The sequence below is a fragment of the Desmodus rotundus genome, chromosome 9, assembly GCF_022682495.2.
Source record: "Desmodus rotundus isolate HL8 chromosome 9, HLdesRot8A.1, whole genome shotgun sequence".
NCBI lineage: Eukaryota > Metazoa > Chordata > Mammalia > Chiroptera > Phyllostomidae > Desmodus > Desmodus rotundus.
In genome coordinates this window covers 16,155,229-16,173,374 of record NC_071395.1, presented here as the reverse complement: position 1 = coordinate 16,173,374, position 18,146 = coordinate 16,155,229, and the positions used below count along the sequence as shown (strand labels likewise).

At 45.1% G+C, this 18,146-nt stretch overlaps 1 long non-coding RNA gene across 1 annotated transcript in view; it reads left to right on the top strand.

Moving 5' to 3' along the window:
- The first annotated feature begins 1,190 nt into the window (after positions 1-1,190).
- Positions 1,191-18,146, top strand: part of LOC139441133 (uncharacterized) — a 77,454-nt gene continuing 60,498 nt past the window's right edge. The window contains exon 1 of the long non-coding RNA XR_011651552.1: positions 1,191-1,297. This is a non-coding gene — a long non-coding RNA (uncharacterized lncRNA). The remainder of the gene's footprint in view (positions 1,298-18,146) is intronic.

Below are 18,146 nucleotides of genomic sequence, written 5' to 3'. Positions count from 1 at the left end.
CTGGCTCTGAGCTTCATCATGCTGGCAAGAAAGAACCAGGAGATTTACAATTTACAGCTTTGCTGGGTGGTTGCCGCACCTATTTGAAGATAAATAAATAACCCCAAAGCTCTCCACCACTTTTCAGTCTAAATAAGGATTGCATTTGTCCAGATGGATGGAGAGCAGGAACGCATCCACTGTGGAAAGAGATTAGAGTCCGTCTGCTTAGGCAGCAGAAGATCTGGAGAAACTAAATCCCAGGCCAGAAGGCCCCCCAAAAGACTTTGGGGGAGCATTTCCTAATCTTTGTGGGGCGAGACTGTAATTAATTCCCTTGGCCAATGCAATTACCCAGGAAATGATTCTATAACACTGAAGACACTATTGTCTTGGATTTAATATGTTTGTCACTTAGTTAACCAAAAGTTTCACCCAACATTAAATTGTTTTGAGAGGGATGCATCCCAAATAAAGAAAGCATTTCTTTAGAGACATAGCCTGGTGTAACAGAATGGGCATAGCTTGGGGAGCCAGAAATGTGGGCTTAAATTTACGTCTTCATCTTATTTCCTTTGGGATCCCCCACAAGTTCCTTCCGTACCTTCCCCGATCCCCAGCACGTCTCATCTGGGGATAACGATACCCTACACACTATTTTGTGGTGAGATTAGGATACCGCTGTGAATGTCCTGGACTCATAATAGACATATGATAAGTGTTAGCCCCTAACATCGTGTTTTAGGGTTTGGGACATCATCCAAACCCTGAAATTCTCAAATGTTCTGAAATGACTCCCCCGCTCCCCGTAGATAGAATTAGGAGGTGGGGACAAGGAAAAGGGAATGGGTACTGCATCCCCTGGCTTTAGAGAACTATCTTAAAGTAAAACAAAACATTCAAGTCCTGATTAAAAAAAATAAAGTTTAGCAATACTTGTTTGCCATCCTTGATGTCAGCTTGCTCTACTTCAGCATGTCCATCTCTAAAATGGGAATATTAGAGTTATGAGTAATTCTTAACAGAGCACAGAAGAATAATTGTTATTGCTCTTCTTGAGGTCACAAGAGTCACATTTTAAACTCTCCTGTATTGACCTTTAGCACTTAAGAGGGGTTTCAAAACATCCCACTAAAAAGCAGGGTTTCTCCTGCTGTGGAAATGCGGGAAGAGGGATGTTCAAGTGGTAAATCAGTGACACCCAGTGGCTGCTGCTTTTCCATTTACTTTTTTTTAATCTTCAGTTTAATTTCAGGAGGTTCTGTTCTGGAACGAATTACGAAGGTGATGAGAACATGGAGTCATGGATGTTTTTGAAGTAAGTTTCTCTGCAGTTGTACAACTTTCCTAGGATGAGGGACCAACCTAACAGCAACACCAGAAATAGAGAGGATGCTGGAAGGCGGGGGAAACAGTGCCGGGGATTTCCCGCCATGTCATTTTGCATTTAATTATAGCGTGTCCACAGGCTTTCCTGTCACTGCTGGATTTCCCAAGAAACATTCCCATCACTGCAGCGGCACTCTAATCTGTTAGAGAGCTGGGAACGCTCCCTAGGAATTAAACTTCCCAGATTAAGCCAAACTTAACTAGAAGTTTAATCCAACCCCCCCCCCAAAAGATCCTTTATGACATAATAATAATAATGATGGGGTGAAAGGTCTGTGAGCTCCTGCAGGGCCTCCGACCCACACGTGTGTGAAGGTGCGTGGAAGCCAGGGTGATAGAACGTGGCTGAGCTCAAAACTCCCACTTTCCCAACGCAGTTTGTGCCCCTGGTTGCTGGGTGCCCCTGGCCACTGTAGCCCCTGGGCGCATGTACCATTTCGTCTGCACAGTGAGGGTAATGACACCTAGCTCACAGGTCGTCCTGAGTTTTAATGGAATAATGTACCTAAAGTGATGGTGCACAGCCTGTCCTAGGCACTCTGTACATGGCCGTCGCTCTTGTCCTTGTTTCTATCCGCCGAGGTTCTCTGTTGAGCTGGGTGCAAGATGACTTCTGAGAAAAACCCTTGCCGGGAGCTGCGTGAGTGCTTCTCAGGTGTTCTACAATGTCCTCCCATCTCAGGTGACAGCGTGGATGGAAATGTACTCACTGTGCTTTGTAATAATTAGGGGGTAGGACTAGTTTTCTTATAGGACTAATGTGGCTAAAGTATTTTGGGTTTCTTGGATGACTCTAGAGAAACATTACATTATAAAATTGTTAGCTACTAACTTACATTGTAAGAATTAGTGTTTTTTTCCACGTAAAACATTGAGGGAGTTATTGCAGCAGAGATGTGCTAAGTAGGGCAATTAGGTGGCACAGTTCCTAAAGGAGTCCACTGAGGGCTCATTGAAACAGAAGACTAGTTCTTGGTTGCAGGTCCTTTTAATTGCCAGTAAGTATTTTCAATGAATGGGTTATACATGTAAATAGAAATATGGTGGTAAGCAAAATGTACACAAGTGGACCTTTTCTCATTATATTTTTATATCAGTTTAATATGCAGAATGACCAAGATGGCAGGCCTTGCAGCCAGTGGACTTGAATTTGAATATGGGCTTTCCCACTTACTGGGTTGCTGAGAATCCAGCCCTCCACCTTGTTTTATCTGCCCGGCACCTTGTTTCTACCCAGCAGCAGCACTGAGCTCTCGCTTCACTGTTGAGGAGTAGTTGCATTTGTACAGTCCTAAAATTACATTCGGCCCTTTGAAGGCAACCTCGAGGCTGATGAGGCCCCCGGTGAAAATGAGTTTGACACCCCTGCTCTATAGAAGAGGGGTGAGAATGCCCCCCTCTCAGACTGGTTGAGGAGAATAAAGGGGAGCAAGGCTGGGGAACATTTCACTCCTGGCACATCCTATGAGCTAAGGATGGAAAGGAAGAAATGGGGGCTGCCCAGAGCAGCAGCTCTTAAACTAATCTGACCCCAACCCTGTGTATATAACAAATCTTTTTATTCCCTCTCTACTGTTTTAAAATGAAATATTAGAGCTAATATAAGCTACTTACTGCATCCTTTAATTAGCAATGTGCAGTAGTGCTGTAATTGAAATATAAAGGGGAAGTAGAGGACATTGACTTAGGGTGAAATAATATGCATTTCAACCTAATGCTTGGGAACACCTATCCAAGGAGGCGTGGGCCTCCATCCTTGCCCTGAGCAGCCCACTCAGCCAGGTGATGCCGGTGCAAAAAGTATCTCTGCTCTCGGTGACTTTTTGAGATGGTGAAAAACTCTTAGCATTTCAAACAGGGCAAAGAGTGATATTCCCTCACTTGTATGGTAGTTGCATTACTGAAAATTTTATATTGGTTTAAATAAACTAAATATATGCTTTATATTTAAGCCACCCAAATGCTTTGCTAGAGTTAGGACTTTAAGCTCAGAAAATTGTAAACAACTTTTTCACCGACATAAACTTTGGGTGGAATGATTCTTCATTTGGGACTGCCTCCTTCATTACAGGACATCCATCATCCTTGGCCCCAGCTACTGAATGCCAATAGCCTCCAGCTCTCCAGTTTTTATAACAACCAAAAAGAACCCCACAACTTTCCAAAATGCCCTCTGACGGGCAGTGCTACCTTCATGAAGAACCATTTGCCTAGAGAGGCTTGAATCTTAAAGCTGATTTTCTTAATTTCTTTGGCAAGCCAAGCTATGGGAAGCAAGCCTGAGAAATTTTTAATAACCAAGCTTCTTTAAGCTTCTAGAAGTGGGGTTGGCTGGTCTGTTTGTGCAGTTTTCAAATGGGAATCCTGGCCCAACCCTCCCCATCGGGAGATTGTAAGAAGGAGGGGAAATGGGAGAGGCTGTATGTTTCCGCGTTTCCTCTTAGAGACTAGATGCTGAGGGGAGAGGATCCCGTTCAAGCCCAGGGATCCTTTGCCAGCCTGGGAGCGCTGCAGTGAGCATCCAAGGGGACAGCAGGTGGAGCAGGAGGGCCAGCTTATCTTTGCCAGGTCCCTGCCTTAGCCTGTCCAGGTTGCTATAACAAAAATGCTGTGAACTGAGTGGCTTAAAAATGACTTATATTTGTTTCTGCCTGTTCTGGAGGCTGGGAAGTCAAAGATACTGGCCCTGGCAGGTTCTGTGGTGGGTGAGAACCCACTTCTGTACCCACTGGTGGCCCAACAGTCAGGCGGGGGCCCCTGTAAAGCATAAGGGCACTAACCCACTCACGAGGGCTCCACCCTCATGACCTAATGATCTCCCAAAGGCCCTGCGCCCTAACACCATCACCTTGGGAGTTAGGATTTCAAGAAGTGGAAGTTGGAGCATACATTCAATTTAGCAGTCCCTTTAGCTCTTCTGTGGTATGGAAGGCACTCAGCCCCACAGGCCTCCAAGGGGAGCCAGTGACTAGGCCAGGGCACCACAGTGGGACACAGGGGAGGTGGATGTGACCCACAGCAGAGGGGACAGCCCGGCCACAGGCAGAGGGAAGATGAGGCAGACTCCAGTGGGCCCGCAGCACTGGTGGGCACACTGAAGCCCAGATCAGGAGTGAGGGAGCTCCACAGAATCCCGACCACGAAGCCTGGAAAAACTGCAGCCTTTCAATAGCAGATGCCACGGGAAGCTCAGAGATGCCCTGGTTACAGCCCAATGTTTAAATCCACATGGAACAAGTCGCTGTGCCTAAGGAGTAGGTGGGGGCCAGAGGACGCCAGCTGGTTCTGTGGACCACCTATTTCCTCTGCCACCACAGGGTCATGGAAACTGCACTCCCTGCTGATAAAACCAGAGATGATCCAACCAGGGTGACATAGGAGAGACTGAACTTGGCCTAAAGAGATGTAGCATTTGCTGAAGGGATGTTTTAGAATATCGTGCCAGCTAAGTTGCTTAAGGTACCTTTCTTTCATTATCTAGAAGGTGGGTGTGTATGAGAAGTATAAACTCAATTACAGGGGAAGCGGAAATCTGTATTTTCTCCACCCATGAATGTGATTACAGTGTGAATAGATTAGTGACCCGTCTATGCTGTTACCTACCAGGAGTTCACCCCCAGAATCTACACGTTTTACATTTATAGTGCTGCTTTGGGGGGAGTCAGAGTTGCCTCATGTCACAGTTGCTGGGTTTACAATATCAAGTCTAATTGATTTGGGGGCTCGGCATCCACCTTGTTAACAACCAAAAAGAGCTCGGTGATTTCCTGTGGAAAATTAAGAGACCGTGAAATTTTTGTAGGAAAACCTAATATCAATTCTTAAATAAAACTTTTAGGCAAGTCAAGTTTGAATATTTTGAAAACTTCCCCCCTTTTTATATGATCAGATAATACTTGTTTATTCACTATTATTTATAAGTGACAATTTAAAAAAGTCACTCCCAAGCCAACTTCATAATTTCATCTCATTAAGCTTTATAAGAAGACATCTGGTCACTTATCTACCTCTAACATCAATGGGTCAGGAATCAGACTGCAGAGCAAACTAAGGCGGGTAGAAAATTACAGAAAGTAAAAAATATTCCCATTATTATTTCACTGTAGCCAGAACAAAACAAAACAAAACAAAACAAAACAACCCCCCCCCCAAATGCCTGTCTGTGTTCCGCAGTTTTCACGCTGTTCTCCATTTCTGGATGAATCACTGCTTCTCATGACATGGTCAGAGCTCGAAGCTCCCGCACCAGTTCCCCCTCAGGAGACACCTCAACAGTCCGTCTGCCCGTCACAGTGGCCCCAGCTGAGCTCCCACAGTTATAAATAAGTTCTTAATGGGTCTGGGAAGGGTTTGAGACACCGGAAAATATAGCACTTCTCGGGGGAGGCGCGGGGGGGAAGACTGAGGCCAGAGGTGGGAGAGGACTAAGATACGAGTTAAATTGATGCCAGAACCTCGAGTTCCGTTATTAACAGTGTTTTCTTTCTCAGAAGGGACTGGCTGGGCAGTTCTTGGACTCTGGGGGGGGTTGTTTCTGCCTGTTGCTAAATCATTTGACTTCTGCTGGCTCATGCCCTCTTTGCCTCTGCCCAGCAAGCAAGCTCCAGGGCTGATTTCCAGTCACTCCCCTCCCGGGCACCCTCTTCCAGGCTGCGTGAGCTCATGGAGTTGACTTCTCCCTGTATTTTTTAAACTATGTAACAGTTACTCTACATGGTTCTTTAAAAGCCATTAAAATACAGATTTCTTAAAATATATATGGGAAAAAACTATAAATTTGAGTAAAATATAATGACTAGACAAAACAAAGTTTCTTAAAAAAGGCCAAAGTCCCCCTGAACACTGAATAGACTACATGGTCCAAATGATGTAATAATACAGGTATAGATTAATGTTTCTCTTACTCTACAAATGCATAGACAAAACTAACAACTTAAAACCTGGAAGTAAATATAACAAAACGTTGATAGGAATCTACCTCTCTGTGGTGAGATTACGAGTGATTTTAACTGTTCTCATTATAATTTTCTTCATTTTCAAAATTTTTTATAATGAACATACATTTAAGTTTTATAGTAAGAAAAACCTACTATAAAAGCCACCAGCTATTTTGTTCCCTTTTTTACGTCAGCTAGTAGATAACATTTTCCAAATGGCAATAGCTGTGCGGTGCTGCCGGCCGATGGACGGAGTGCCGGAGGGAGGGGAGCCCAGGAGGACAAAATGCAGAAGGACTGAGTTTATGCCCTTGTCTTAGACATACAGTATTTTTCTGGAATTGCTTCCCGCCTCTCGTGTACAAAGATGGGTTATGAGCTGTAATGAGCGGCAGAATGCATTTTGCTGATCTGATAAGTCAATTTTCTTTTCAGAAATTACCTCTTACTCAGTCTAGTGCAGCGGTTGTCAGGGTCTCACACTTTCCTACACAGGGGCGAGCACCCAAGTCAAGCTTGGCCCCTTCCCCATCCATCTGAATTTGGAATAGAGGAGCAAAGGGCCTGGAAACTCGGTTGGACCTCTGTCGGCTGCCTGTTTCCTTGTCCACAGCTGTCGTGTTAAATGCCTGTTCTCCAGGGGCAACTCCCTCACTGTCCTTGGGCGAGCCCTCCCAGGCAATTCCCCTGTGCCTAAGGTAACCACAGTCAGGTTCTTTTGTTTGAGCTCCTGCATTGCAGGATTATTTTACAGCTGAACTGAGCAGCTCTCTGCTTATTTCCACAGAGGGCTGGGTGTCGGGCTTTGAGTCTTGGCCAGTTCAGGTCACCAGGCTAACTAACCAACAAACTAATGATTTATGAACGCACATTTACAGTCTGAAACTCCCCTGGAGAAACTCGGGGCGACAGTGTTTGTTGACAGCTTTTACCAGATGTAACCAGTCAGCCTGGCCTGGTTCATGGGCCAGGGGCATTGAAGTCTCTACCAGGAACTCCTGCTTGGAGGTTGTGGGAAATCAAGATTCAAAGCACAAATCTTAGTGGTTTAATCTGGAGACCAAGCAACACTTTTTGCAGATCAGAAGGACTCTGCAGCCTTTTGCCTGGAAGTCTCTCAGACTCCCTGTGCTGGCGCGCACCGTTTTCCTTGGGGCACCACAGATTCTGCCTTTATTTCTAGCGTTAGGAGAGTGTGTTCTGTGAAGTCGCCAGAGTCCTTTAACCTAACTCAACCCGAGTAATCTGTATGGGACTCTTGCTGGCATAGAAGCAAAGAGCAGTGACAAAGTGACAGAGACCCTTAGTGCTGGGAAAATGCCTGGGACAGGGGCCAGATGGAGGCACAGTTAGGATGGAGGCGGGCTGGGTAACTAACAGTCGTGACTGGCAGCTCCAGAGAGGAGAAGCGTGCAGTCATGTCTTCATGAGTGGGTGAAGAACGAAGGGACACTAGCCAATTTTTATAAGACACTGTTGATGAGAATGAAGTTAGGAGGAGTATCGGCAAACCTCCTGAAGACGCCGTGAAGCCCTCACCGGAGTGCTGTCAGAGCCGTGGCTGGAAGGGAGAGCTAACAGGCCCATTGTAGCTGCTCTTCTTGGGTGCTTCATCTTGGCCTCGGCTTCTGCACACAGCTCCATCCTCTGGCTGCTTCCTTTCGACCTCTCTCCCATTCTGCGGTTGCGTAGTGAATTTCAGACGAAGATCTAGTGTGCTTGAGGGTCTGAACGATGTGTTCCGACGGTGCTGTTCATCCGAGTGGTCAAGCGGGGGGGGGGGGGGGGGGGGGGGGGGGGGGGGGGGCTCGTGCTGGGCTGCAGAGAATTATAGGTTTCACGGGCCTCCTGGCTCCGTGCCTCTCATTTAGGAAGAGTCTCTTCTGTCATTGTACGATCACGGTCATTTTACACCTTTTTAAATATCTCCCCTGCTGGCTGTGAGTTGATTGCAGTGACTTGTCATTTAGCTTTCCGTTCGCAGCAGCATCAAGCAAACGCCTTGCACGCAGTAGGTGCTCAATAAGCATTTCTAGAACAAACTTATATGTATCTATATATTTAATGGCTAAACTACCAAAAGCCCAAAGAAGCTTGTTTTTCCTTCTGCTTCAATGTCATGATTTCAAGAGTGACAAAAAAAAAAAAAAGTACAATGAATGGATAGAAGAAAGACATTTTAAAATATAGTTTCTGATATTTGGAATAGAATGGTTTTTGATCATCCACAGGGTTGGGCACAAATAGCGCCCCCTTTTTTATTACAAACTCTTTTATTACAAAATCATAAGCATGTAATTCTGTAACATAACAATAACAATATCATACTCAAGCACATCATATACGATTTTAGGGGAAATGCTCAAATTATGAGTATAAATTATTACACCCATATTACTACCTTCCCAATCACACTCACACAGGCCTTACTTCTGCCAGACCCTGTACATCATTTTCTGGCTGTGACTCCTGGTGTGGAGGTGGTCCAGTGTCTTGTGCCATCTACCTCTGCAGTTCTGTGTGATGAGGACTAGCATTCTGAGAGACTCCAGGTCCCCAAAGCTTTTAAATTAATGCAGGGAAACTTATTGTGTTCCCTGGAATTTTACTTGTGTTTTTATTGAATTCTACTTCTGTGGATGGGGCTGGAGTTCCACACAATAAGGCAGTTTTGAACAATAGTTAGAAGCGTGGATTCTGGAGACACTGCCAGAAACCAAGTTACATGCCTACGATTGTTAGCCCTGCAGCCTTGGGCAAGCCATGTAAGCCTGCTGTGCCTTAACTTCCTCATCTGTAAAGTGGGGATAATAAGAGACCCTACCTCCTAGGTGTTTTGAGATTTAAATGAGTTCATTTATCTAAAAGGCAAAGACTGATTTCTGACAGACGGTAAGTCTCTCTTAATATTTTTACATGTAATTAATAAACCCAGTAGGTAAGGCCCCAGCAGCAAGAGTCTTCAATGCCACCCAGAGGCGGCCATGAACCTGGTGTTCTCGACCACTTTGCTCTGGGCTCTCCGCCTGTGTTCCCCTGGGGCAGGCCCTCTGTGTGGGCCCTTACCTGACCCCTGGGGGTCAGGCACCTTTTCATTTTCAAGGGGCTGGGTAACAAATCCAGATGCCTATACCAATCAAAAAGAAGAAGGTCTTGAGTAAGAGTGCCTTTTGTTCCGGTAAAGATGGAAGTGTGTCCCGTGAGATGAAAAGAACAGGTGACCCTCAGTGTGCCCAGATACCCCTCTAAGACACTCCTCACTGAGCTCCACCCCACCGGCCCCTCTGCCCTTCCCTGGGCCATGGGAATGAGACAGAGGGTCTCCCAGCTCTTGGAGAGACAGTGTTACGCCCTCCACCTTTTAAACACATACTCTCATATCTGGCTGCCCCCAAAGCTGGTCTTGTAAACTCAGAAATAAAATTAAGTTACAGCAGCATTAAACATAAGAAATGCCATGACCTAATTGAGATCACTTAGACCAAACCAAATGTTTAAAATTAGAACAACTGAAATTGCCTAATAATATGCCTTTTCTTTGCTTGATGCCTTTTCCTTCCTTTCTGATTATATGTGAGCTAACTTCTGTGGATAAGTGTTCACACATGTCAGTGTTCACACGTGAAAGTCTCCCTTATCCAAATATTCTGGGAGGCCAGCTTCTTCACACAACTCAAGGCTTCGAGCTCAGAAGGGCTCAGTCTGAGATGGCTTCTAGAGGAAGTACCTCCAGAAGCCGCGTGATGTCCCTTCTCTCCAAAGAAGTCAGAGATGCCGAAGAGCTGTAGAATCTTCCTCTTAAAGGGCTTTTGGGTTCAGGCAGCCTGAGCAATGAGTAGGAGGAACCCAGTGGGCCTATCCTGGTCGTGTAGGATGGTGTCACTGATGACTGAAGAGACTCCGGTAGTAAAATTTACTTGCGAGCCTACACAAATACAAAACAGTGAATTTACAATGTTATTTTTTAAAAAGCCAAGTGAAACACGTCTCTGCTCTCAGCCAATCACTACTTGTGATTCCAGGACTAGAAGCCGGCACTTGGTTGGGTTCAGAGGGTCTGTTCATAGTAATCCATAGTTGAGAGAAATTCTTTCAATAATATGTCTTTTTATTGAAATTAGTTTACCCTCTTTCTTTAGGGTTCATTTTCTCCAATATGGCATTTCACTTGACAGCCTGATTCTTAAATGTCTCCCATTCACCACTAGATGGCAACATTGTTCTTTCATGTTACAGCTTTGACTACAATAAACAGGATGGATTTATTTGTCCAACAACCAAATCAAAAATAAAAAAGCAAAGACTAGTAATTTAAATGTACCACTCTGTATAACAGGAATAAGGTGGAAGCACATTAAGTCATTAGTTTGCAATTTACTTACGCAGAGAGCACACTAAACAGCGTTGCCCTATGCATCTTTAGAGAACAGGCATTTGTGCAGATGCTGATAGGCCATAGTGCAGCCTCAGTTCCTCTGGTCTTTGTAGCTGCAGGGAGCCGCCTGGACGCTGGTGGTCTTTTATTCCGATCACTCACATCTCTCTTGACTTTGCAACATCCTGGAGCAGTGGCTTCCAAACATGGTAGCGTAACAATAAACAAATATATGAAAGATTCCAGGGACTTTTCCTGAGGGATTCAGATTCAGTACATGTGAAGTGGAGTATGGGTTGTCTGGATTTTTAAAATCACCTCCACATGCTTCTGATGGTCAGTGATGTTTGGAAGCAGACCTAGTGGACTTAATTTCTCCAGCAACAGAATCCCCAAAGCAAAAGGAATTTTAGCTCAATTTAATATAAAATTGCCACATGCACTTCTTTTTAGAGAAAAAGGCTTAAGTGAAAGTACTTAAGCATCTCAATTACATTGAATTTGAAATCACTGTAAAAATCATAGTTTTAATAATTGAAATGTTTATTCACCCTATGTGTCTAGAACAAAGGTTATCAGAGCTGGAGGCAGGGTGACATTGACATGATTAGAAAGCTAACAATGTCCCCATTCTGTACATTTCTTATAATGGGAGATTCTCCAACTGGGGAGTGGGCGATTTCTACAGAAATGATTTCAGATATTCCAGAATGATGTTTCTCTGTTTATTCTATTAAATATTAGGACATATATCTTTAAAAGTCATTAATTATCACTTTTGAAAAATTTGAGGGTCCCATCAGCTATATGAAAAATTAGTTTTCAAAGTCATTTCTCTTCCCCTCTCCTCCCTTCTCTTCCCCTCTCCTCTATTATCTCCGTGTCTCTGTCTCTATTTCTGTCATTATTTACTCAGGATCCTTATTTACTTTTTGACTTAGACCAGCTAATCACTGTTCAAATATAATTTGCCTTGATGCATTTAAGTCAACTGACCCTATGAGTTTTTTCTCTATCTAATATTGTCTCCTCTTTTTTGTAGTTAAAAATATCATGGCAATCAGCATTAGAAAATACCACCATCCTTTTCTGGCGTCAGTCCATGGGCTTCCATAAAGGCTCTCACAGTGACAACAGAAAGAGAAGGGTGCTTTCCTGAATGTGTTTAAAAGTAAGCTACGGCTACTTTTTAAACATTGTGGAACCATTTGGTTTTCATAGGGGAAAAAAGCCCTAGAATGTCATCACACTCTTCTCCAGTTTAAAAGAATCAAATCAGCTGCTCCGAAAGCTACACTTCTGTGACTGTTTGTTGCTAGAAGGCAAGATTCTGGGAAACTTACTGCTTTGTTAAATTCCTGTCTTCATTTGTTTCTCTGGTTCTTTAAGAAATGCTTGAACTTAAAGACAAGAAGACTACTATAGTGTTTATAGTTCATAAAAGCCACTTCTAATTTTTTTAAGACAGTTACAGAAAAATGGAACATGAATTGAAATATGCATTTGCTTGAGAGTCAGAAGCACAATGGAGAGCAGTCCTCGTTTGGGGCGGCTGCTTGTTTTTCTCACTCTAACTGGTGTCCACACTCACCACTCCCTGCATTCCAGTGATGAGCCTCAGCGGTAGGAATGGAGCCAACAGAACGTTCTGTTTTGGAAGGTTCAATTCCGAGGCTGCAGTCTCTGAGCTGTGGTTGTGGGAGGAGCTGCGGCTGAGCTGGGCCAGCAGAGGGACCTGGTGCGCCGGTGGTTTGTCTGGCCCGGGCTTGGGAATCTGTGTGTCCAAATAAACATTTATTTTCTGAGCATTTCATTCCATGTTTCTCTCCTTTAAAAATGCACAAAAATCATCTGCAGGAAACATTCAGATTTAGATCAAAACAGAAAAATGAAGCGGCGCTCTCTAGTGAGAGAGGCAAACTGCACCTCTTCCCTCCTGAAGAATTGTCAGTGATTTTGATCAGCAGGAACCACTGACACTACAAATCAACCCTGTTTTAATTTTTAAAAGACACTTGAGGTGGGTTTCACAGCACCCTGTGCCTGTGCAAACTAAAAAATTAAAATAAAAATTTTGAAATATTTTAAACCAAATTAAAAAAAAAAAAAGAGGGTGGGGGGCTCTAAATTTAGAAGATGGCAGGTCTTAAACACCAGAAGACCTGTCCTGGTCTCCACATGTTTACCCTTCTGCGAGCCCGTCCCGCAGACTACCTTCAGGCTTCAAAAGGGAATCCTGGCACCTAGAGGAATGGCCTGACAGTGAGTATTAAAATGACTTGTTTAATGAGCAGCGTGATTGAGCCACGCAGGGAACGCCGAGAAGTTTTCTCAAAAGGACTATGTTTGGTGTTTGCATTTTGTTATGTTGTGTGCTTCCACTGTCCCTTATTTTGACAGGCTATCGAAAAGTTTGGGATGTGCATAGGCAATTTTTTTTTTTTAACCTGGTTGCTTCTCCTTACCTGCCTGTAATGGAACATAGGCTGTGCCACTTAAGCGAGAGCACTTGGCATTAATATTGCACCAGAGGTTCCTCCGGGTCTCTATACGCAGATGAGCAGGAATCAGGAGAGAGATGCTTGCTCTTTTTGAGTGCTAGGCCGCCCTCCGCTACACAAGGGCTGTTGAGTAAGTGGTAGGCGAGGTGCTGATCCCGGGGCTGGAAGGAAGCGATCCCCAGGAATCAGTGGCCATTCCATACTTCTTTGAGGTGCGCCTTCATTTCAGTGCCTGCCCCCTTCCACCTCGCTGAGGGTGAGCTGCTCCCGTCTTCCACTCCTCCTCAGACTGGGCATATTCTGCCCTCTCACAAAATACACAGTCGTTTTCTATAGAAGTCTCACCTGCATTTCCCTTCATAGATTTAAGGTGGTTGCTTTTCTTCCTGACTAGAAAAATAATAGAACGTCCCTTTTCTTTGGCAAGATAAATACACCACATTCCTTTTGTTTTATGTCTGTCGTCTTGCTTCTGAAATTTGGACTTATTTCTCAACCAGTTCAAGTTTCTCTTCTGAATCATTTTGAACTTTTCACCATTTCCTTTATTGATGGAACAATTAACTGAAAATAAGATGGTATTAAATAACTAGTAACTGTTGCCTTAAAAGACACTGAATACCGTGCAGGATGAGACACTGAAAAGCATAACATAGACATGTAGTTCACACCAACTCTTGTCAAATTCTAAATTTCGTAGCTCACTAGTGGAAAGAATACAATGTATGTTCTGTCAGTAAGCAGCTCTGCTCTCTCCCAGGCGACAGAGTCAGACTCATTTACTTACAAAGTCCCTTTAAAGCACACCAGCGGGTTGTGAATAGTCTAAAGATTCCAGCCTCTCTTCTTTTATCCTAGAATTTCCAGATTTTTTTGCATGTAAATTTTTTCTTCATGTCTTCGAGGGGAAAGGGAGTCTGTCCTGTTCAAAGACTTTGTATGGTTTACCTCACTGGAAGTCATTTTGTGTGAGCAGGGTAGGTGGGGGGAGAACTGCAAACATCTGCAAGACGAGAAGTGTGTGTTTTCAGAAACAGATGCTGAGGCCCATGGCTTTACACGAAAAAGACTAACATTTATAGCTGGTTTTTTGTTGAGATGGTACAGCATTGTAGTTAAAGACAAATTTGCTCTTCTTTAGACAAAGTTCTGCATTCACAAGGGCTAAGATTCCTGTTCACAGTGCTGGAAACGAGGTGGAGAAAATGAACCCTATCGAGTTCTGAGGGGAAATGTCTCTAAGGCCGGAAGCACTGGCTGATACCAGCGACAATTGGCAAAGGCGTAGCTGTTTCAGAGAGAAGTCTTCAGGGGGACTCAGAAAGCAGATGTGCAGACGGCACTGGGCCCCAAGCTAAACACTGCACCCAACACTAAAGGCGTATGCCTGCGTGTGTGCGCCTGTGTGTGTGTGTGTGATTTTCTGTGGTCAAGGGCCTTTAGCCTCTGTGGCAGAGACAGTAAGGAGGGAGTAGCCAGGTTTTAACTCCTAAACAAAACCACAGAAAGTGGCACCCCCCCCCCCCCTCCGCCCGCAAGGAGACAAGCGACAACTGACAGCCTAGGGGATGCTGGAGCAGATGGGACCCTGGGACTCGGCATCTCTGGGTTATGGAGGACGAATTGGGCCCAGATCACGGTGCCCTCTGAGAGCTCCCTTGGCGAGAGCATGCTGGCAAAGGCAGGTCCTTGTGCACCTGCCGTCACCTTTCTAGGTCCTTGCCTTTCGTGCCCACCAACTTTCCTCCTCCTCGCTCTTCTCAAGGGGAAAGTGACTTTGAATGACAACAGAAACATTTGCTGGCTTTGATTTTGGCAAATTAAATAACCCTGTGGTTCAAGAACTGTGTTTTCCCTGGTGGAGAACGGACTTTGGTGAATTATGTTTCTGTGTGGGGCCACTGGCTTGTACTAGGGACCTTCCCGGGAGAAGCTCTGTGAAATCTGCTGTTTGCTCACGGCAGGGATTGGTTCCCAGACTGCTGCTTGCAAGCAGGGCGCTGGGGAATGCTTTGACGTAGAGGAAGAACTTTTTAAAGTTCAGAATTCAGGAAAAGCCATGCTTCTCCCCAATAGTCAATGCATTTTTTTCCTCCAGTTGCTATGAATCTGGTCACTGAATATTGTCCACTTTTTTTTGTTCAGACTGTTAGGAAGCATTATTTGTCATTAGAAAGGCAGCGTAGGGTAGTGGTTAGAGCTCAAACTTGAGAATCGGTGAGGCCTGGGTTAGTAGCTGAGCGCTCACACTCAGTCACTGAAAGCCTCCGTTTCCTCGTCTGTAAAATGAAGATGATAATGACTTACCTCATGGCTTTAGTGTGAGAAATAGATTGTCTCCCACAGAGATAATGAAGGTAAAATACCGGGCCTCTTTTGTGGCCCACGGTACATGTTTAGCAGATGTCAGCTGTTATTGTTGCTGTTTATTCATGCAACAGACAATAACATATGGTTAAGCAATAACATGTCAGGCACTCTGCTAGATGCAGGGAATAAAATACAGAGAGAGCTAGACCCAGTTGCTACTCTCAGAGAGAGTTACCAGGCAGCGCGAGCAAGCTGTTCAGTAAACAGAAGGTGTGACAGACACCATGAGGAGGGGGGGGCGAGCGTGGTTTGGGAGCATCTGAACTGCCCATGAATCCGAACTGGAGGGAGTTTAAGTTCATCATGGAGAAGCAGAAGAGCCTCTCTCCCAAGGCCGTGCAGGGAAGGGCATATCCAAATTGTGGGCTGAGGCTTGGTGTGGCCAGAGGGTAGGGGGAGGAGTGCTGGGGTGGCAGTGGGGTGGCCAGAGAGCAGTGAGGGGACAGGTCATGAAGGCCCTCCATGCTACGAGGAAGAATTCTGACTTTGGTCCAGATGTAGCAGGTAGCGATTGACGTGCTGGGTGCTGGGAGCAGGAATGAGACCCGATCTGAGTTACTCTTCAGAGGAGTCACTCAGGCATGGAGGATGCACCCAGAGGAGGGCGAGGCTGGGGCATGGGCTGAATGGGGTGGCAGTGACGGGCACTGGCCAGGGTCACAGCACCCATAGAGCCAAAGTGTCACCTTCCAGCAGCCATTGGTATTTCTACATTTGGGAGCATTTTCTTCGGCATTTGTTATTCCACCTATTTTCCCCTTTCTCCAATTTCAACTATTTATTGTATCCTTTTGCATTGTGTGTCTTTCAGGAAGTCTCCTCAAATCTGTTTGGTAGATGAAGTAGGAAAGGAAGAACGGAAAGAAACAGAGGGGAGAGGATTCTTTCAAACTCTCATTTCTTTCTCGAAATACCTGTAGTTCAAAATACGAGGCTGCCAGGTCTGTGCCCTGGGTTCGCCCTGATTTAGGAGGAAGGCTGTGTGGCAGGCTGCGTGCGTGCTCCCACCACCAGCCGCATCGTGTCCTGGCGAGGGTGTGGCGCAGACGGCCTTCCCATTTTAGGACAGCCTGCAGCTTTCCTTCCTTTTTGAAACCTCCGGCCCTAATTCGGACACCTGCGTCTTTAAGCTGCAGTAGTCAGAATGGCTTACCCAGCGCCTCACTTCTTCACCCAGCAAGGTGTGCGAGAGAGGGAGAGTTGTGCAGCCACCAAATTCCAAGACAGGTTAACCTGTGAATCGAAACAAAAGAAGTCCTCCACCTGATTGGAATGAGCCTGCCCTGACTTCTGCCTCATCTTTCCTAAAGGAAAGATGATACGGGTCTGCTGGTGGGAAACCTGATGGGTGTTAGTGGGGGGTCTTCAAGTTTGTCTTGCTTTTCTTAAACTATTAAGAAAGAACAAAAACATTACTTAGAATGGAATCAGTTTCCAGGAAGGGAAAAAAGAAAACTGAGAATTTATTATTAAAGAAAGAAATAGAGCCAAGGTGGGGGGGGAAAAAAAAGGCCTTCTCACATCTCCTGGCCAGGTGCTCCGTGCATATAAATGTTTCAAGTTCAGCTTTAAGATCAAGGGAGAGTCTGCAGGGAGCCTTGTTTCCTGGAGCCCTGCTTGCTAGAATTGCTCCCAATACAGGCTGCCCATTTTTATTGGTTTATTAAGGATTAAAGGGAGTGACGAATCTGGAATGGTAGTTCCTTGGTTTCCATTAACTTTGTGCAAGATAGTGAAAAGCCAGCTTCCAAGGGAGGGGGTGCATGTGTATTTCGGGCTGTCAGCTCGCCGCCTCCCTGTGCCCTTGTGTGTGTGATTCCATGAACACGACCTTCCTTTCATGAGCTCGAATACAAGAGAACTGCCTTGTTGCAACAGCTGAGAATCTCCGTGCCTCTCAGAAATGCTCCTGGTTTTCACAGGAGCGTGGAGGGAAGATGAAAAGAATTTCACATGAGATTGCTGGTTGCTCCAGACTCCTCGCAGGGCTTAGCGAGTTGCCGTGGAAGCTGCTCACCCCGGCCCAAGTTCCCTGGGCTCCCAACACCTGATTGTGTGCGCAGGGAGGCAGCCCAGCGCTGCGTGCCAGTGTTTCAAGACTCTGCTTTTTTATTGCTAGTGCCACAGCCTGTCGTCCAAATGAAAGCATGCCTGAAGTTACTCTCATAAGGTGTGCAGGAAAGTTTGGTGATAACGTATACCTGAAAAGAATGCCCAAACCATGGCAGTGAGGAATTTTATCACAATGATGTATGCTTCAATAATAATCATCAAAATAAAAGTACTGATGAAGAGTACGGCCTTCAGAAAGAATAAACTAACCAAAATAACACACCAATTTCCTGATGTAATCCATTCCCACAAGGGATGTTTTACAAACAGAATGGGAACTCGAGAGTTTAAAAAATTTACACCCTCTGTCACTCAGCAGTCTTCAACCCACAACAACCGAGAAGGGTCAAGGTGTAGACCAGGAGGCTGCTTCTAAGAGAGTGCGTGTGACTTATCCTGTGTCATATGTGCCGGACAAATTGTGAAAGTTGGAATGGAACCTATATATTTTGACTTTGATTCTTATGATTTGCATGCTACACA